This window comes from Carcharhinus amblyrhynchos, chromosome 1 (assembly GCF_965287045.1).
Source record: "Carcharhinus amblyrhynchos chromosome 1, sCarAmb.v2.hapA, whole genome shotgun sequence".
Lineage (NCBI taxonomy): Eukaryota > Metazoa > Chordata > Chondrichthyes > Carcharhiniformes > Carcharhinidae > Carcharhinus > Carcharhinus amblyrhynchos.
The window spans coordinates 17,983,330-18,005,966 of record NC_137324.1 but is presented as its reverse complement, the minus strand read 5'-3'; positions in this window follow the sequence as shown (position 1 = coordinate 18,005,966).

Genomic DNA, 22,637 nt, shown 5'->3' with positions numbered 1-22,637 from the left:
GAGTGTGGCGACTTGGGGATTTTCACAGTCATTTCATTGCAGTGTTAATGTAACCCTACTTGTAACCAATAAATAAAGTTTAAACTGTTCACACTTTTCTTAGTTCTTTAGTGTATGAATTATGGAGGGCCCACGTCACAGAAACAGGTCATTCAGCCCAGTTGACCTACATCAGTCTTTAAGCGCTCTTCAGTAGAAATTGTCCAATTTTTAAGGCATGGAATTCCACAACATTCTGACGCATTGTCAACTGTGTGGTGACACCGGAGAATCATGGCAGAGTTTGTTCTTTCTTAACGAAATTAAGAGTTTATCAAGAGAATTAAGAGAAGTTAAGGGTTCAATTCTGGCCTTGAGTCGCTGTCTGTGTGGAGTTTGCAAGTTCTCCCTGTGTCTGTGGGTTTCCTCTGGGTGCTGAGGTTTCCTCCCATAGTCAAAAGATGTACAGGTGATGTGGATTGGCCATGCTAAATTGCCTCTTTGTGTCCAAAGTGGGTTAGATGGATTAACCATGGTAAATGCACAGGGTTACGGGGCCAAGGCAGAGGAGAGTTCCTGAGTGAGATGCTCTTTTGTAGATGCAGACTTGATGGGCTGAATGGGCCTTCTTCTGCACTGTAGGGACTCTATAGAAATTATGGCATTAATGGGGATAAGGCCTGGGTGGGATTGTTGTTGGTGCAGGCTCGATGGGCCAAATGACCTTCTTCTGCACTCTAGGGATTCTATTCTATTCAATTTTATTCTATGGAATCAAGGGTAGATTCATTAAACTATTAACCTCCTGAATCAAGCCAATCTGTTACGACCATTGGAAAGAAAAATCACATTTCAGTCTGTATGCTCAATTAACAAAACCTGCTGGCTTAGCGCAGTAATGGACTCTTTGTCCTGAGGAGAGATCCTCTGCGGATTAAATCATTTTAGTCAGTAATGAAGATCGTTAGAATATTTCCCTCCAGGTGGATATTGCTGTTAAAAAAAAAACACTTCATTAAAAGTGACCCCGTGTCACAATTCAGCACAATCATTTATGGTTCAATTAATCCACTGAGGGAAATTATTGTGTAAATACCTCTTCAGTCCAGAACCAATGAAACAATATGTATTCATCCATCTTAACAAAGTTTTAAAGACCTGGATCATGCATTAACATGCTGCCTCACAGCACCAGGGACCTGGGTTCAATTCCTGGCTTGGGTCGCTGTCTGTGCAGAGTCTGCACATTCTCCACATATCTGCGTGGGTTTCCTCTGGGTGCTCCGATTTCCTCCCATAGTCCGAAAGACATGCTGATTAGTTGCATTGGCCATGCTAACTTCTCCTGCAGCACATCCGAACAGGCGACGGTGTGTGGCAACTAGGGAATTTTCACAGTAACTTCATTGCAGTGTTAATGTAAGCCTACTTGCGACACTAAAAATAAACTAAAAATGTAAAGTCCATTGGACCTACTTTTCTGATTCCCCACTTTAGTGATCTGCCTTTCTCATTTATCCTATTTCTGCTGGAGGATTTGAGGCTGCCGTTAATAATGTTAATAATGAATCAATATTAATGAGGACATCATTAATATCTATCAGAATTAATAATGAAAAGGGCAGCATTGATAATATTATTAATAGCGATAGTCAATAATTAATCACTCTATGGCCATATTAATAATGATTACTTTATAATATTAATGTGTAACAATATGATATGTGAAGAATTAATACTGAGAAGAATTAATTATTAATAGAAGCAGCATTATCATAAATATTAATTGTATTAATTATTAATTTGTAACAAGGACATAATTATGATAATGAATTAATAATAATGAGGGCGGTGTTAATAATTTTAATCTGCAATTATTCCTAACAACTAGGGCTGCTTTGATTATGGTGATTAATTATTAATAAGGGCGGAGGTGATAATGATAACACATCATTGGTTGATGAGCATGAAGGCGGCGTTTTTTTGCATCTTGCAGGATGACGATCGTCACCTCCAGACGTCATCACAAGTTCCCTCATTTCTTCCTGAGGATAGGAAGCTGAGTCAGTCGCTTAGCGTGTCTGGCTCATTCCAAAACTCACTGATGCCGTGGCTGATCTCTGAGCTAACCTGTCCTTTGGATAACAAAAATCCTATCACAGAATCCCTGCAGTGCAGAAGGAGGACGTTCAACTTGGGAATTTTTTCATCCAGACCACCACAGGAATGGGTGGGGCAGGGGGTTGGCGGGGGTGGGGGCAGACCGAGTAGTAGATGCCCATTGACATTGGGCAGGATTTTCTGGTTTTGGGACAAACGTGCTGGAAAATATTTTGGCCTTGGAGGGGGTGCAGAGGAGGTTTACTAGGCTGATACTGGAGTTGAGGGGGTTGAGCTATGAGGAGAGGCTGAATAAACTAGGCTTGTACTCGTTAGAGTTTAGAAGAATGAGGGGAGATCTCATTGAGACATATAAGATGATGAATGGGATGGATAGGATAGAGGTGGAGAGGCTCTTCCCGCTCAGAAAGGACAGTAGGACTAGAGGGCACAGCCTCAAGATAAAGGGGGGGCGGTTTAGAACGGAGTTGAGGAGGAACTTCTTCTCTCAGAGGGTGGTGAATCTCTGGAATTCTCTGCCCGTTGAAGTGGTGGAGGCTGCCTCGCTAAATATATTTAAGACGCGGGTTGATAGGTTCTTGATAGGCAAGGGGATTAAGGGTTATGGGGAGAGGGCGGGAATGTGGAACTGAGCCACGACAGATCAGCCATGATCTTATTGAATGGCGGGGCAGGCTCGAAGGGCTAGATGGCCTACTCCTGCTCCTATTTCTTATGTTCTTATGTTCTTAAAATCCCGCCCAGCATGTCTGTATCGACCTAACCCACATATCATTGTTTAAGAGGATTAGCGGGGTAAACGTATTTACTCCACTAATCCGTCTGACCCTAAGGGATAATTTAACATGACCAATCACACATCTTTTGGACACATTTAGCACAGCCAACCCACCTAACATCTTTGGACTGTGGGAGGAAACTGGACCACCCGGAGGAAACCCACGTAGACATTGGGAGAACATGCAATCTGCACACAGACAATCACCTGAGGCTGGAATTGAACCCAGGTCCCTGGTGCTGTGAGGCAGCAGTACTAACACTGTCCCACTATGGAAATCCAGGGATACCACACGGTGGTAGCTATAAACCATAATAAAGCAAGTCAAATGCATTATTTCAAAGCAGGTTCTTTATATAATAAAATGACAAAGTTTAACAATAACAGTAACTCAACAGTACAGTAATATCTATGAAAACAGGAGTATTAGTAAAACAGGTCTTGTTTTCAGAACACTCTTTTGCAGATTAAAAAACCCTTCAAAATCCACACCTGCTCAGACACTGGCAAAACAACCACATAGGAGAAAGGCTTTATTTTCACCTAATACAAAACCAGATGTAACAACATTAAAGATCATAGGATCCTACAGTGCAGAAAGAAACCATTTGGCCCATTGAGTCTGCGACGACTACAATCCCACCCAAGTCCTATCCCCATAACCCATGCACTTACCCTAGCTAGTCCTCCTGATACCAAGGGGCAATTTAGCATGGCCAATCCACCTAATACACACATCTTTGGACTGAGGGAGGAAATTGGAGCACCTGGAGGAAACCCACGCAGTCATGGAGAGAACCTGCAAACTCCACACAGGCAGTGACCCAAGCCAGGAATCGAACTCGGGTTCCTGGCGCTGTGAGACAGCGGTGTTAACCACTGTGCAGCCGTGCCTCCCAGTTGTCAGCGAACAATGGCTCCTTTTTTCAGCTGTGGTCGACAGCTCTCTATCTCCCCTGAAGCCTCTTTCTGTTGGATTAGGACAAATGCAGTTTGCTGATTCCGTGATCTTCCTTAGCCAATCTTTGGGATTTCAAGCCCTGCCTCGGTGTTAACCCTTCAGTTACTGCTCTCAATCGTATCCCTCTTTTAAAACTCTTTTCTGTCTTGGTGCTGTGAAACTTAGACATTGAATTCAGTTCTATAATTCAAATGGAAAATGTTAGCGGTGAATCCTTAATGTTACACTGGGTAGCAATTTGATAAGAGGCATTCAAAATCGCGAGGCATCTAGGCATCTAGACAGAGCAGATGGAGAGGACCTGTTTCCATTGCGGAAGGGTCAAGAGCCAGAATACATGACAAAAACTATTTCACGTAATGAGCGATTGCAACTCGGAGCTCGCTCCCTGAGAGTGTAGCAGAGGCAGGTTCAATCAAAGCTAAAGTTAAAAGTTTATTTATTAGTCACAAGTAAGTCTTACATTAAAAGTGCAATGAAGTTACTGTGAAATTCCCCTAGTTGCTGCAGTCCAGCACCTGTTCAATGCACCTAACCAGCTCGTCTTTCAGAATATGGGAGGAAACCGGAGCATCCGGAGGAAACCCACACAGACACAGGGGTAAACATGCAAACTCCACACAAGACAATGACTCAAGCCAGAAATTGAACCTGGGTCCCTGGCGCTGTGAAGCAGCAGTGCCAACCACTGTGCCACCCGCGATCACAGATTTCGAATGAGATAGGCATCTGAAGAGATTTTCAGGTCAATGGGAAATGGACAAGGGAATAGGGCTAGGTGAATTGCACTTGCAGAGTGCCAGCATGGGCCCAAATGACTGAATGGCCTCCTTCTGTGTTGTAATCTTGCTTTGATTTCATTCTGGGATCCACTTTAAAAGGATGAATTTAAACCCAGTTCAATGGAATAGACGTCAGTTTTGCGTGTGCCTCAGGCCTCAGCGTTCAGACACGGGGATTATTCCCCTGTGCGTTCAACGCCTTCTGTGCCTACCTTGCCAATGCAAAAGAGAACAATTTCAGACTCTAAATTAGCACACGAGGAGTTGCTGTGGATACAAATATAATTGGATTTTCAGAAAGGGTTTCTATGTCAGAAGATAAAAGCTTGCAAAATTAATGGAAAATTAGCCAACTGAATTGAAAGGTAGCTTGGGAATAGAAAGCAGGAAGAGATAATAAATGGAAAAGTTTCTGTTTGGGAACAGTAACTAATGACTTCTGCAGAGGTCTGTTCTGGGTCACTTAGAGCTTTGAGCAACGGAGAGGACGCATTTATGTTCATTTTTTTCAAAATGTTCATGTTATCAAAGGCAAAGGATATCAGTGCAGAGTAATTAAACACTACTTAGCATCAACGATAAAGATCAAAGCAAGTCTTGGCTTGATAGAAAGCTGCAGACTTTGGGGTTCAAGCAGGAATGATGGTTATAGGAGCTCGGCAGGAATGATGGCTATAGGGGATAGACAGGAGTGATGGTTATAGGGAAGAGACAGAAGTGATGGTTACAGGGGATAGAAATGAGTAATGGGTATAGGATATACTGGAGTGATTGTTATAAGGGATAGATGGGAATGACGTTTATAGGGGATAGACAGGGGTGATTGTTATAGGGGATACATGGGGGTGTGGTTATGGGGAAAGATGGGAGCGATGGTTGTAAAGGATAGATGGGAGTAGTGGTGATGGTTATAGGAGATAGACAGGAATGATGGTTACTGGGGATAGACAAGAGTGATGGTTACATTGGGTAGACAGGCCTAATCCTGCCCCTAATTCATATATGTATAGGGGATATAGGGGGTGATGGTTATAAGGGAAAGATGGGAGAGATGGTTATAAAGAATAGATGATGATCTGCATGTCAACTCTTTGTTGGGAGCTGGAGATGGGGGGACCTCAGTAATAACAATCGCTGTTTAAAAGGCAAGTGGAATAAGTTGAAAAAGAAAATGAAACACAGGGAAAGGCCAGCTGATCCAGAGGAAGGGCTGGATTTTTATACTGAGGCAGGTAGCTCAGATTGGGGATTTTCCTGACCTGATGGACTTGCCTCATTGTAAAGCCTCGATCATATTCAATTTTCATTCTGGGCAGGCAGTGGGTGAGATTGGGTTGGGCTCCCTGTTTCCGTAAGCAGATTGGAGGCTACCATGGCAGGGATGTGGGGAGGTTGGGTGGCAAACGAGTTTCATGGCGGGTTGGATTGATGGCCTGGGCATTCATCACCCTAGTCCTCACTCCCTCACCCAACACCCAACCTACTCCCCTTTCCCTCTTCATGTCTCCATGCCAAATCATAGCCCCATACCACCTCAACCACTCACCCAATATTTTCTATGGCAGATCTCAGGAGTTACGTGGAGATTAAAAAAAATCTAACAATCTTCTAGAGTTCATACACTATTTAAATGGGGGAAATTCACTAGTGAGTATTTTCCTCATTTATCTTTCAAAACTGTAGTCATTTTATTAATTGAGGTTTTATTAGTAGTAAGGTTTACTAACAGTAGTAATGTTTATTAGATTGGCTGGTGAGTATTTCCTATTAAAGCTAACCAGGAAATTTCAATTAGCAAAACTGAGAAAATAGAAATATAGAAAATAGGACCAACAGGAGGCCATTTGGTCCTTCAAACCAGCTCCACCATTCTTTATGATCATGGCTGATCATCCAACTCAACAACCTGATCCCACTTTCACCCCCAATATCCTCTGATCTTCTTTACGCAAAGTGCTATAACCAACTGCTTCTTGAAAAGTAGAACATGTATTAAAATTAAAAGACTATAAGTTTAGGTAGGACTAGAGTAATTATAATTAAAATTTTAATCAGTAAACTAATTAATTAGTTCAATGTTATGAACATGGCAGGGCTTGGGATGTATGGCAGCAGCAGAATGTGAGAGCTTATGGACACTAGTGTGATCCTAAAGGTAAACATATCTGCAGTGTCTGCGCCTGGAGGAACCTCAGCTCAGAGTCATCGAGCTGGAGGCCGAGCTGCAGACAGTGCTGCAGAAGACACTCCAACAGCTCAGGGATGTTCATTCCAAGAGACAGTCACACCCCTTCAGATGGGGTCTTCTTATTTTGTCCGTGGTAAGGAACAGGAGGTGAGACTTACAGTAAAGTTAATGCTTATTGATCAGTCACGAGTAGGCTTACATTAACACTGCAATGAAGTTACTGTGAAAATCCCCTAGTCACCACACTTCTGTGCCTGTTCAGGTGTGCTGAGGGAGAATTTAGCTTGGCTAATCCACCTAACCGGCACATCTTTGGAAGAAAACTGGAGCACCCGGAGGAAACACACACAGACATGGGGAGAATATGCAGACTCTGCACAGACAGTGACCCAAGCCGAGGATTGAACCCAGGTCCCCAGTGCTGTGAAGCAGCAATGCTAACCACTGTGCCATGTGAATGAAGCGAATGTGGAGACCTAAAGGTGGACTGGAGGAGCTTCAGTCCTTGCAATTGTCCAACAGGTTCAATGTTATTGCAGGCTGCTTGGATAAAGGCAGGGGCTGCAGAGTAGATGAATTATTCAGAGGGTAGTAAGGGTGTGGAATGCCCTGCCTGCAGCAGTTGTGGACTCGCCAACTTTAAGGGCGTTCATATGGTCAGTGGATAGGCATATGGATAACATTGGAATATTTAGGTTAAAGGGTCATTAGATTGGTTCCGCTGGTCGGTGCAACATTGAGGGCCGAAGGGCCTGTACTGTGCTGTAATGTTCTATGTTCCATGGCTATGACACCATGGTGCAGGAAGCCATTGAAGATAATAGGAATGTAGTGGCATTTGGGGAAAGTATAACGAATAGTTATATGTAGCTGGAAATAGTTATATGTAGCTGGGAACATGACTCTAAATGGTTGTGTTGGCTGCTGAGGGCAGAGGTCCTTGGGATGGAGAGGGACTTGCAGTGGAAGGGGGAGGATCCAGCTGGCGTGGGGTCCACATAGGTACCAATGGCATTGATATGACTAGGAAAGAAATACTGCTGAGGGAGTCTGAGCAGCTAAGGACTGGGTTAAAAAGCAAAATCTCAGAGGTAATAATCTCTAGATTGTTACCTGAGCAATGAGCAGATTGGTGTAGAGGAAATAGATTAGAGATTTAAATGAGTGGCTCGAAGACTGGTGTGGGAGAAATGAGTTTAGATTCGTGGGGCAGTGACACATGTACGGGGGAGATGTGGGAGCTGTGTTGTTGGGATGGTCTTCACCTGAACGCTACTCAGACTAGTATTCTGGTGAGTCATGTAACTAGGTTGGTAGAAAGGGGTTTGAAGTAAATCATGAGCGGGGGGGCAGACTTTGTGATGGAAAATGTGACAACTTAAAGAAGGAATGCCAGCCAAGAGAACAAAGAACAAAGAAAAGTGCAGCACAGGAACAGGCCCTTCGGCCCTCCAAGCCTGTGCTGATCATGATGCCCTAACTAAACTAAAAAAAATCTTCTGCCCTTACTCGGTCTGTATCTCTCTACTCCCTCCCTATTCATGTGCCCATCCAGATGCCTCTCAAATATTGCCAATGTGCCTGCTTCCACCACCTCCTCTGACAATGCATTCCAGGCACCCAACACTCTTTACGTGAAAATCTACTCCCGCGCATCTCCCTTAAACTTTCCCTCCTCTCATTTTGAGCCTGTGTCAGTTGACACTTCCACCCTGGGAATAAAGCCTCTGACTATCCACCCTGTCTATGCCTCATAATTTTGTAGACCCCTATCAGGTCTCCCCTCAGCCTGCGTCTTTCCCAGTGAAAACAATCCTAGTTTATTCAACCTCTTATTCAACAAGGTGGCAATAAGGGAATTGATGATCTGAGTGTAGCAGGAAAGGACAGTGTACAGGTTTAAGAGTGCACCAGCTGTTAAGGATAGAGATTGTAGTCCAGTTCGGGAAGGAGTCACATTAGACCTGGTCGTGGGGGATGAGCCAAGCCAGGTGATCGAAGTTTCAGTAGGAGAGCATTTTGGAAACAGTGATCATTTATTCCGTAAGTTTTAAAGGTGCTTGTGGGTAGGACAAGAGTGGTCCTCGGGCAGAGGTGTCAAATTGGGGGAAGACGAACTACAATAACATTAGACAGGATCTGAAGAGTGTAGATTGGGGGAGGCTGTTTGAGAGTACATCAACATCTGACATGTGGGAGTCTTTCAAATGTCAGTTGATTAAAAGTCAAAACTGGCACGTATCTGTGTGGATGAAGGATAAGTTTGACAAGTATCGGGAACCCTGGATGATGAGGGATATTATGAGCCTTGTCAAAAAGGAAAAGGAAGCATTCGTAAAGTCTAAAATGCTTAGGACAGATGAAGCCCTTGGAGAATATACAGGCCATCGGAAGGAACTTAAGGAAGGAGTTAGGAGGGCTAAAAGGGGTCATGAAAAGCCCTTGGCAAACAGGATTAAGGAAAATTCAAAGGCATTTTATATGTAAGTAAAGAGGAAGAGGGTAACCAGGGAAAGGGTTGGTCCATCCAAGAATAGTGGAGGGAATCTATGCGTGGAACCAGAGGGAATGAGTGAGATACCAAATGAATACTTTGCCTCAGTATGCACCAAAGAGAGGACTTGGTGGATGAGGAGTCTCGGGTAAGGTGTGTAGATATGCTGGGTCATGTCGATATCAAAAAGGAGGAGGTGTTGGGTGTCTTAAAAAGTGTTAAAGTAGATAAATCCCAGGTCCTGACGGGATCTACACCAGAACACTGAGGGAGGTAAGGGTGGAAATTTCTGGGGCCTTGACAAAAATCTTGTATCCTCATTGGCTACAGGTGAAGTTCCAGGGGACCGGAGAATAGCCAATGCTGTTCCTTTGTTTAAGAAAAAAACACTTTTCCAGGAAATTATAGGCCAACTCAGTGGTTGGGAAATTATTGGGAAAAACTCTTAGGATCCAACTGATCACCCCTTATCATCCTATACTCCAGATAAAAAAGTCTATCCAACATCTCCCTATAACTCAAACCATCAAGTCCCACTAGTATCCTAGTAAATGGTTATTAGGCTGCACTTGGAATATAGTGTTCAATTTTGGTCGCCACACTACTAGAAGGATGTGGAGGCTTTGGAGAGGGTACAGAAAAGATTTACCAGGATGTTTCCTGGTATGGAGGGCATTAGCTATGAGGAGAGGTTGGAGAAACTTGGTTTGCTCTCACTGAAAAGTGGGGTGATCTGATAGAAGCCTACAAGATTATGAGGGGCACGGACAGAGTGGATAGTCAAAGCTTTTTCCCAGGGTGGAAGAGTCAATTACAAGGGGACATAGGTTTAAGGTGCAAGCGGAGATGTACGAGGCAGTTTTTATACGCAGAAGATGTTGGGTGTCCAGAACTCGCTGCTGGGGGAGGTAGTGGAAGCAGGTACAGTATGACTTTTAAGGGGCATCTTGACAAATACATGAATAGGATGGAAATAGAGGGATATGGTCCTGGAAGGATATGGGATTTTAGTTCAAACAGACTGCAGGCTTGGAGGGCCAAAGGGCCTTTTCCTGTGCTGTAATTTTCTTTGTTGTTTGTTCTTCTTGTAACTTGTCATTTTAATTCTCCACCTAGCTCCGACCTTTATGTTCACAGTCTGTGTTCCAGTGACGCTCGATACAAGGTAGAGGAACAGCGCCTCATCTTGTGGCTCAGCACTCTACAGCCTTCTGACTGAACTTTGAGCTCAATAGCTTCAGATTATAATCTTTGAACTCATCTTGTTAAGTGTTTTGGTTTGCTTTCCCTGGTTTCTTTCTTTATTCCTTTACTTTGTATTCAGATGGCTGCTATCAAGTCATTCATACCTCATCTGGATACATCTTTTGGTTCTTTATCCCTCTTGTAATTTAATCTCTCCAACCCCTTTGCAGACCTTCCCTTTTGTTCTTCCTCACCCTGTTCCCGTTCACTTGCCCCAAAATATATTACATTTATAGTCTTTGCTCAGTCCTGTTGAAAAGTACTTGTCCTGAAACGTTAAATCTCTTTCTTTCTTCATGCATGCTTCCAGACCTGCTGAGTATTTCCAGTATACTGAGACCAGATTTCCCCCCCTCCATGTCAAGGGAAATGCCCTTCCTGCATCAACCCTATCAAACCCTGTAAGAATTTTAAAGTTTGAATGAGGTCACCTTGCATTTGTCTAAACATTAGAGAGCAAAGACCCAAAGAGCAATCTTACCATTGCGGCCCACTGGCTAATGGATGAGATGAGGCGGTAAGATCACAAGAGACTACTGCCACTCTGCAACAGCGATTGTTGGAGGGAGGGAGGGTGGCAATTGTTCTGGGCAGGGGGGTGGGGCTCACAATTTGCCACAGGGGTTCTGGAGTAGTGGGAGCAAGGGGCCAAGTTGTGGTTGCAGAGGCCAGCTGAAAGCAGCAGAGGTAGTGACAGGTCTCTGCTGCTCTCAGAGCACATGTGCAATGGCGCCCTCTGCTGCTATGAGCCAGGTTTTGGGCAATTTAGGCTCTGCCTACTCCCCCTACTGGCAAGAAACAGGTTGAGGGCTTTTAAATGCACAGTGATAAGATTTGCCTGGTGGCCTCACCAGAATAATGGATCTGAAACTTCCCCATTTTCATGCTCATTGTGGACTTAGAATTGTTTTGTTAAGATCGCCACCACCACCCCGAGTCTATTTAATCTTTTCTCGAGGACAATTCCCCCATCTCAGGAATTAATTTAGTGAACCTTCGCTGCACTTCAACTATGATTAGAATACCTTTTCAGTAAGACTAAAATTGCACACAATATTCCAGGTGCGTTCTCACCAAGGTTCAATATAATTGCAGTAAAACACCTTTACTCCTGATACTCAAATACTCTTACAATAATGGTCAACCTATCATTTGCCTTCTTAATTGCTTTGCAGTGTCAAATGGTGAGATTAAATTAAATAAATCTGTAATAGTAACCACGAAGTAAAGGTTATTTATCAGTCACAAGTAAGACCGATGTTAGTACTGCAATGAAGTTACTGTGAAATTCCCCTAGCCACCACACTCCAACACCTGTTCAGGTCAACACATCTAACCAGCACACCTTTCGCACTGTGGGAGGAAAGCAGAGCACCTGAAGGAAACCCCCACAGACACAGGGAGAATGTGTAGACTCCACACAGACAATGACCCAAGCTGGGAATTGAACCCAGGTCTCTGATGCTGTAAGGCAGCCATGCTAACCCCTGTGCCACCGTGCCTTCCACTGTTGGATTGCTGTAAAAAACAGCTGTTGTTGAAGGAAATCAGTGTTTGTAAGGAAATGGTGCTGGAATATTAATGGTGTTGAAGGCTGCCAAATCACCAGGGCTCAATAATCAACATTTCAGGGTATTTAAGGAAGTGGCCCTGGAAATGCAGGATGCGTTGGTGGTCATCTTCCAAAATTCTGTGGATTCTGGAGCAATTCCTACATTTCTGTTTCACTGATGTAAGCATTCTGTGTGAATGAGTGAAAGCAAAAAGAAAATAGCACTGTACCTCTCAGTCTTAGCTGAATTCAGCTGTGTCTCAGTTGGTGGCTCTCTTGCCTCAGAGTCATTGCGTTCAGTTTCTCCTCTGGGAGGCTTCAGTTTGAAAATCAAGACTGATGTTGTCTAAAGAGATGATGGTTAGGTGGATTGGCCATGCTAAATTGCCCCTTCGTATCACAGGGACTAGCTGGGGTAATTGTATGGGGTTATCGGATAGGGTTTGGTTGGGATTATGTTGGTACAGGTTTGATCCGCCAAATGGCCTCCTTCTGCACTGTAGAACTCTATGACTTTCACAGAAACCCTACAGTGCAGAAAAAGGCCATTTGGCTCATCGAGTCTGCACCGACCACAATCCCACCCAGGCCCTACTCCCATATCCCTACATATTTACCCGTTATCCCCTCTAACCTACGCATCTCAGGACTCGAAGGGGCAATTTTAGCAAGGCCAACCAACCTAACCCGCACATCTTTGGACTGTGGGAGGAGACCGGAGCACCCAGAGGAAACCCACACAGATATGAGGAGAATGTACAAACTCCACACAGACAGTGACCCAAGCCAGGAATCGAACCCAGGTCCCTGGAGCTGTGAAGCAGCAGTGCTAACCGTTGTGCTAACCGTGCCACCTTGTTACTCCAGTGTAGCACTGAGGGAGTGCTGCGTGTTTAGAGAGCCTTTTGAGTAAGACTTTAAAGCAAGGCCCCAGCTGTCCGCAAGGGCGGAGGTAAAAGATCCCATTGTACTTTCTGGAAGAAGAACCAGGGAGTTATCTTAGGTGTCCTGGCCAATATTTAGCCCTGAGTCATGCATCACATAAAACAGATTATCTGATCATCAATGCATTGCTACGTTTGGAAGTTTGTGGTGTGCAAATTGGCTGCCGAGTTTCCTACATTACAATGGTGAGTATACTTCACAAGTCTGTCATTGGCTGTAAAACACCCTGAGCTGCCTGGTGATGCTAATTCCACAAAACCAACGATGACTAAAATAATCAAAAGCAGAAAATGTACCAAAGGCTCCATTTTGATTTCAAAGGTTGGATAATCCTAGGCAGAATAAAGATGATTTATAATTACTCTATCAGTCATGCTTGGTGACCACACTGCTGGAAGTGCCTAGGATTGATTTTATGCCCATAATTTGGATTATGCAACTATCCCCTGCTCATTGCTCTTTGCTACAGAAAAAAATCAATTTGTAGTTTGTAACGACATATCACACACTGTGTTTTGCTGGAAGAAGAATCAACTATCCACCACTTACTGCATTTTCTGTTGTAGTCAACAAATCAATGTAATTTCAGTTAGTTGCTTGGAGATTCTTCCAATCTGCTTCCAACCCATTGGCTGACACATCAGTGTCACGATGGGTGAGGCGAAGGCCTAGTGGTATTTTTCTATTCGTTCGTGGGATTTGGGCATGGCCGGCTGGCCAGCATTTATTGCCCATCCCTAGTTGCCCTTGAGAAGGTGGTGGTGAGCTGCCATCTTGAATCTTTGCAGTCCCTGTGCTATGGGTTGGCCCACAATGCAGTTAGGGAGGGAATTCCAGGATCCTGACCCAGCGACTGCGAAGGAACCGCGATATATTTCCAAGTCAGGTCAGTGAGTGTCTTGGAGGAGAGCTGGTAGGTGGTGGTGTTCCCATGTATCTGCTGCCCTTGTCCTCAGCACTAAACTATTAACCCAGAAACTCAACTAATGTCCTGGGGAACTGGGTTCAAATTCCACTGTGACAGTTGGTGGAATTTGAATTCAATATAAAAAAACACAGAATTAAGAATCTATTGGTGACTATAAAACCATTGTCACTTGTCATAGAGGTTTACAGCATGGAAACAGGCCCCCCGGCTCAATTTGTCTATGCTGTCCTTTATTTTTAAACCCCGAAGCTAATTCTAATTGCCTGCATTTGGCCCATATCCTTCTATACCCATCGTACCCATGTAACTGTCTAAATGCTCTTTAAAAGACAAAACCATACCCGTCCCCTACCATGACCTCTGGCAGCTTGTTCCAGACACTCACTGAGCTCTGGGTGAAAAAATTGCCTCTCTGGACACTTTTGTATCTCTGCCTCTCACCTTAAACCGATGCCCTCCAGTTTTAGACTCCCCTACCTTTGGGAAAAGATATTGACTATCTAGCTGATCTGTGTCCCTCATTATTTTATAGACCTCTATAAGATCACTCCTCAGCTTCCTATGCTTCAGAGAAAGAAGTCCCAGTCTATCCAGCCTCTCTTATAAATCAAACCATCAAGTCCTGGTAGCCTCCTAGTAAATCTTGTCTGCACTCTTTCTAGTTTAATAATATCCTTTCTATAATAGGGTGACCAGAACTGCACACAGTATTCCAAGTGTGGCCTTAACAATGTCTTATACAACTTCAACAAGACGTCCCAATTCCTGTATTCAATGTTCTGACCGATGAAACCAAGCACGCTGAATGTCTTCTTCATCACTCTGTCCACCCGTGACTCCACTTTCAAGGAACAATGAACGTATTCCCCGAGATCTCTTTGCTCTGTAACATAACATAAGAACATAAGAACATAAGAAATAGGAGCAGGAGTAGGCCATCTAGCCCTTCGAGCCTGCCCCGCCATTCAATAAGATCATGGCTGATCTGTTGTGGCTCAGTTCCACTTTCCCGCCCTCTCCCCATAACCCTTAATCCCCTCTCCTATCAAGAACCCATCAACCCGCTTCTTAAAAATATTTAGCGAGGCAGCCTCCACCACTTCAACGGGCAGAGAATTCCAGAGATTCACCACCCTTTGAGTGAAGAAGTTCCTCCTCAACTCCGTTCTAAACCGCCTCCCCTTTATCTTGAGGCTGTGCCCCCTAGTCCTACTGTCTTTTTTGAGCGGGAAGAGTCTCTCCACCTCTATCCTATCCATCCCATTCATCATCTTATACGTCTCAATGAGATCTCCCCTCATTCTTCTAAACTCTAACGAGTACAAGCCTAGTTTATTCAGCCTCTCCTCATAGCTCAATCCCCTCAACTCCGGTATCAGCCTAGTAAACCTCCTCTGCACTCCCTCCAGGGCCAAAATATCCTTGCGCAGGTGCGGCGCCCAAAACTGCACACAGTACTCCAGCTGCGGCCTCACCAATGCCCTATACAGCTGCAGCAAGACCTCCCTACTTTTATATTCAATCCCCCTCGCTATGAAGGCCAGCATCCCATTCGCCTTCCTGACCACCTGCTGCACCTGCAGGCTGGGTTTTTGCGACTCATGCACAAGGACCCCGAGGTCCCTCTGCACCGTCGCCTGCTGCAGTTTTTCGCCACGTAAGTAATAGTCCTTCCTACCATTCTTCCTACCAAAGTGGACCACCTCACACTTGCCAACATTAAATTCCATTTGCCATTTCCTGGCCCATTCGCCCAGCCTATCTAGATCCTTCTGCAGACTCTCCACACCCTCCACACAATTTGCCTTTCCCCCAATCTTGGTGTCATCAGCAAATTTCGACACCCTGCACTCGGTTCCCTCCTCCAGATCACTCTCCTACATTAACTGAGTAAGCCCTGCCCTGGTTCAATTTCCCAAAATGCATCACCTTGCATTTGTCTAAATTAATGAGTCTAATTAAACTAATTAAATTAAATTAATTTGTCTAATTAATGAATAATAAATTGGATGAGTACATGGGATTTAATGGGATTGAGGGTTATAGATAGGCCTGGTAGGTAGGGATATGATCGGTGCAACTTGTGGGCCGAAGGGCCTGTTTGTGCTGTAGTGTTCTATGTTCTATGTAAACTCCATCTGCCATTTGTCAGCCCACTCGTTGTCAGAAAAACCCATTTGGTTCACTAATGTCCTTTAGGGAAGGAAATCTGCTGTCTTTACCTGGTCTGGCCTATATGTGACTTCAAGCCACAGTAATGTGGTTGACTTTCAACTGCCCTCAGGCAACTAAGGATGGGCCATAAATGCTGGCCAGCCAGTGATACCTATGTCCCATGAATGAATTTTTAAAAAATCAATTCTTTTCTTTCCCGCTTTCTAAAAGATTCCTTTTGAAAGAATTTTAATTTTTCCCCAGCAAGCGTGAAATTTACTCAATTCTCAGTTTTTTCATTACTGATTTTGCTTTAGCTTTCTCTTCGAACACAATGTTCAGGGCAGGAAAGCAGGGTTACTGTGTAATAAGTTAATAAATTGGAGGCCTGCAAATTAATCTTTCAGCAATTTATTGCCATGCCAGGTTGTTTGATATGGACTTACATAGAAACTCTGCAGTGCTGAAGGAGGCCATATAGACGATTGAGTCTGCACCAACAATCTCACCCTGGCCCTATCCCCATAATCCCACAAATTTGTGCTGCTAATCCCTCTAACCTATGCATCCCGGGAAACTAAGGGGCATTTAGCATGGCCAATGGACCCTAACCTGCACATCTTTGGAGGAAAACGGAGCACCTGCAGGGAGCACACATAGACATGGGGAGAACATGCAAACTCCACACTTGGCGGGTATCACTTGGTTGTTGACTAATACCTTGAAAAAGAAATGAAGAAAGCTTTATGATGAGACACATTACAACCTGCTGGACATTCCACTGACATCAACAACTTCAGACCATGAACTTTTTCTCCAACTTGATCCCCTTTTTCAATCTAATTTTTCTTTGCCCCATTGCCAGGTCCCATCCAGGCCTCTGACCATCTCTTGCACCAATACTGATTCCCTTACTAGGCTTAACATTCTTTTAGTTATTAAGCGAGAAAGATTCCAGAAAAGATTTACGAGGATGCTACCTGGACTTGATGTTTTGAGTTATAAGGAGAGGTTGGATAGACTGAGACTTCTTTTCTCTGGAGCGTAGGAGGCTTAGGGGTGATCTTTCAGAGGTCTGTAAAATAATGAGCAGCACAGATCAGCTAGGTTTTCAATATCATTTCCCAAAGGTAGGGGAATCTAAAACTAGAGGGCATAGATTTAAGGTGAGAGGAGAGAGATTCAAAAGGATCCAGAGAGGCAATTTTTTCACACAGAGGGTGGTGAGTGTCTGGAATAAAATGTTGGAGGTAGTGGTAGAGGCAGGTACAATTTTGTCTTTTAAAAAGCATTCAGATAGTTACATGGGTAAAATGAGTGTAGCGGGATATGGGTCAAATGCGGGCAATTAGGACTAGCTTAGTCATTAAACAAAAAACGGTGGTGTGGACAAGTTGGACAAAGGGCCTATTTCCATGCTGTAAACCTCTATGACTGCTTTAATCTCAACCCAATTATCTCCAACCTTTTCAGGAGGCCTCCGACTCACTCCTTCAGCACTCTCACAATACCAGGCTCCCAAACCACCAAATCCCAAAATCATTTGATTCATTAATTTCAATGTCACCCATTGATTGAATCCTCTGACGTTGAGTATTCCAAAAGTTCACAAGCAGCTGAGTGAAGAATTAGCTTCTCACCTCAGTCTTAACTGACGTTATCATAAGCCTGGGCCTCAGTGTGCCAGCCTGTCTAGCCAAAGAAAGGAGAGAGCAGGATTCATAGAATCGTACAGCGTAGAAGGGGTCTTTCAGCCCATCGAGTTAGCGCCAACACACAAGAAACACCTGTCCTCCCACTAATCCTATCTGCCATCATTTGGCCCTTATCCCTGAATGTTATGACGTGCCAAATGCTCACCCGGGTACATTTTAAAGGACATGAGGTAACCCATCTCTACCACCCTCCCAGGTAATGCATTATTTTCCTTCAGCATCCCCTGGGTAAAAAAGATTTTCCTCACATCTCCCTTAACCTCCTGCCTCTCACCTTGAGGTCATGTCCCCTCGTGCCTGACCCTTCAACTCCTGCTCCTATCTTTTCCTCCTGCTCCTATCTTCTGTGTTTCAATAGCACTTGGGGTGAACGGGATCAAAGGTTATGGGGAGAAAGCAGGATTAGACGATTGAGTCGAACAATCAGCCATGATTATTTCAATAGCAGAAAGGGCAAAATGGCCTCTTCCCACTCCTATCTTCTATGTTTCTAAGGGGAACAGCTGCTCCCTCTCAGTCCATGTCTCTCATAATCTTGTACACCTCGATCAGATGGCCCCTCAGTCTTCCCTGCTCCAATGAAAATAACCCAAGCCTATCCAAACCTCTCTTCATAACTTAAATATTTCATCCCAGCCAGCATCCTGAATCTTCTCTGCACCCCCTCCAGTGTAATCACATCCTTTCAATAATGTGGCGGCCAGAACTGCACACAGTACTCCAGCTACGGTGTCACCAAAGTTCCATACAACTCCAACATTCTCCCTGATTTCGTAATTAATCCCCCAATTGATAAAGGCAAGTGTCCCATATGCCTTTTTCTGATTCTCCGAGTTTGTCCATTCCCACCACCACTGGCAGCCAGGATGAAGAATTGGCACTCACCCAAAATTCCACTCACTGCGGCGGCAGTGGAGAATTCCAGCCACGGATGAGGCCAAAGGTTTTCGGTCAGCCTCTCACCCTGTCTCGCCCTCTCAAACTCTTCCAGGTTTTGTTCTTCCCAACTCTATTCCATTCTATATAGATCACAGGCAGCATTCACATTCTTCAAAGGACAACTTTTTCATTCCAAGAATCAATCAATCAAGACTTCACTGGAGAGATTTCTTTTTGCGAAAGGAAACTTGTTTTTATTTTATGAATTTCTTTCGTGCTTGTGAAGGGGAGGTGTGATAACGCTGGGGAAGGCGACACTTTCTATTTTGGTCACTGTTGGTGATGACAGCAATAACAACAACTTACTTTTATATTGCACCATTCCTAAATAAAACAAAATCTACGGCTGTTCACAGAATCACAGGATACTACAGTGCGGAAGAGACCCTTCGGCCCATCGAATCTGCATTGACGCATGAAAGGCCCTGACTTGCCCACCCAATCCCATTTGCTAGCATTTGGCCCATAGCCTTGAACGTTATGCCAGAACATTCTGTGATTCTGTGATTTTGTTATTGCGCGCTGAGTACTCATCCAGGTACATTGTAAAGGATATGAGGCATCCTGCCTGCACTACCCTCCCACACAGCACATTTCAGACCATCACCACCCTCGGGGTAAAAAGGTTTTTCCTCAAATTCCTCCCTAAATCTCCCACCCTCAGTTTTAACTTGTGCTCCCTCATAACAGATCCTTCAACTAATTGCTCCCTATCCATCCTGTCCATGACCTCATGATCTTCAACACTCAATCAGGTCGCCCTTCAATCTTCTGTGCACCAGAGAAAACAACCCAAGCCTTTCCAAACTCTCTTTATAACTTAAATGTTCCAACCCAGGCAACATCCCGGTGAATCTCCTCTGTACCGCTCCAATGCGTTCACGTCCTTCCTGTAATGTGGCGACGAGGGTGGCACATTGTACTCCAGCTGTGGCCTTACCAAAGTTCTATACAACTCCCTCATTACCTACCGATATCCCAAGTGATAAAGGCGAGTGTGCGGGAAGAATGAACACCGAGGCAAAGAAGGGACTCTGCAGGAGAGGAGGGAAGGGGGTAGGAGATGTTTGTGACCTGAAGCTAGGTCACAGGCAGTTTTGAAGGGTGGTTCCAAAGAGGGGAAGGGAGGTTGAGAGGTAAAGGGGAAGAGGAGTTCGGTGCATACACTGAAGAGCACAGGGCATGGACACCAATGGTACAGCAAAGGGCGGTGGAGCAGCACAAAACTGTGAGAAACTGACTGTGCCAAATCATTAAAAGAGTTATTGATTAATCTCAATCTCCTATTCTGTCTCCATAGCCCTGTATCTTTCTCCCCTTCCTGTATATTTACCTTTTCAACGTTACCACTTTCAACTCAGCGCTGTTCAGATCTTAACAAGTTGCTATGGAAAGAAATCTCCTCATGGGATCATTAAGCCTGTTTCTCCTGTTACTGACTTACCCACCAGTGAAAACAGCTTCAGGTACTCCTCTCTTCCCACTTTCATGAGACCAATATTTGTTTCCCATCTCTAATTGCTCTTCCTGAACTGGGAGGCTTGCTTAGCCTTTGCAGTTAAGACTCAAGAACAGCTGATGCCATCAGAGTTTTGAGTGGACCCACCATATATTAAATTGATCTTTCTCCACACTCTAGTTGTGGCTGTAATGTTGTATTCAGCATCCTCACCTTTCCTTTTCCCCTATGTGCCCAATGAACAGCATGTTTTGTCTGAACAGCGTGTAAGAAACAATGAGGGTGATTCTCCTGGCCCGCTGCACTGCTTTTGTAACACAGTGGCCTGAGAGACTCGAGCGGAGGATGTTTTGCAAGCTCCCTGTTCAGTGCCACTGCCTCTGCCAGTATCTCCAGGAACAGGGTTTCTGATGCCGCCAGCTCCATATCAGAAATTGGCATGGATCTGCATAATTCATGCAAATGCCCATTGAGATCTCCAGACCTGCTAATGTCTTCCACTCTGCCACGAGTGTTTCATTGCAGCGTGGTTTAGTATAACTCCCCACTTGCGGAGAGCTGGTGGCAAGACCCTGCTAGAGGGAGCAAGTGAGGCTCCCCAGAGGGCACTAAGGGAGCACAGCAGTGCCAGCCTGTGTCCCTGGCACTGCCTAAGGGACAAAGTGCCAACGCCCAGGAGGAACCTTGGCACTGTCCACTAGCACCAGCCAGTGGCAGGGCCTAATAGGAGGTGGGGGACTCTGGGGCAATCAGTGAGAGTAGGGGGTCCCACTGTCACTCTGCATTTGGGTTGAGTGACAGAGGGAGGAAGGCCAGTGATCGGGGCTTGGCATCATGATGGGGTGGAAGATGCAAATCCGCTGGGTGGGTTCGGGCTGCAGGAGGAAGGGGTTGCGGAGTGGGGGGGTGAGCAGGGGGAGGAGTGGTGGAAAGATCAAGATGAGCCAGAGGTTGGGGGGAAGTTACTAGCTGGGCAGGACACACCCAGGGGGTCAGCGATCGAGCCATGGTGGGGGTTAGGGGAGTTGCATGGCTGGTGATGCAGGGGCTGCTGCAGGGCTGGCCAGCAATCGAGCTGGCCAGTGATGGGGAGGCCGGCAGTGTGGGGTTGCTGTGCAAGTGCTGATCTCGGCGCTGACAGTGGCCCACTCAGTGCTATGCTGCCGACCTCTGCAGTGGGAAAATCCATTGATTTCTGGTGTAATTCACGCTAGCGCACTGTGCAATGTGCAGAGTGTGGGGGATTCATTTTGAAACTTCTGCTGAAATAAACATCGGGATTTGCTCCAGTTTTTGCACAAGTTCAACACTTAGAATTTTTTTATTGAGAATCACCTCCAATACTTTTCACTGTATCCCAATACATGTGACAATAATAGATCAAATCAAATCAAATCAGTTCAGAGTCAAGTGCATTCCTGTGGATCAGGAGTCACATATAAAGCCAGACCAGGTCAGGATGGCAGATTTCCTTCCCTAAAGGACATTGGTGAACCAGATGGGTTTTTAACAATAATCGATATTAGTTTCAGGATCACCATTGCTGAGTCGAGCTTTCAACTCCAGATCATAGAATCCCTACAGTGCAGAAGGAGGCTATTCAGCCCATCGAGTTTTCATTGACAACAATCTCGCCCAGGCCCTATCCCTGTAACACCATGTGTTTACTCTGCCAATCCCCCTGACACAAAAGGGAAATTTAGCATGTCCAATCAACCTAACCTGCATAACTTTGGACTGTGGGAGGAAACCATAGCATCTGGTCTCGGGGAGAATGTGCAAACTCCACACAGACAGTCACCCGAGGCCAGAATTGAGCCTGGGTCCCTGGCGCTGTGAAGCAGCAGTGCCACCGTGCCACCCATTGTGCTACTGCACCAATGTTTTCATTGAATTAAAATTCCACCAGTTGTCACAGTGGGATTCAAACTCACACCCCCAGAGAGTATCAACCTGTACCCTTTGGTTGTCAAGTAGGAGGCAGAGAGTAGGTGTCAGTGGGTGCTATTCGGATTGACGGTTGGTGACTAGTGGAGTGCCCCAGGGGTCGGTGCTGGGGCCTCAGCTATTTACCATTTATATAGATGATCTGGAGGAGGGAGCTGAGTGTAAGGTGTCGAAATTTGCTGATGACACAAAGATAAGTGGAAAAGCAAATTGTGCGGAGGGTGTAGAAAGTCTGCAGAGGGACCTAGATAGGCTGAGCAAGTGGGCGAGGACCTGACAGATGGAATACAATGTTGGCAAGTATGAGGTTATCCTCTTTGGCAGGAATAATAATAGGAAGGACTACTACTTAAAGGGCAAAAAGCTGCAGCATGCTACGGTGCAGAGGGACCTGGGGGTCCTTGTGCATGAGTCGCAAAAACCCAGTCTGCAGGTGCAGTAGGTGATCAG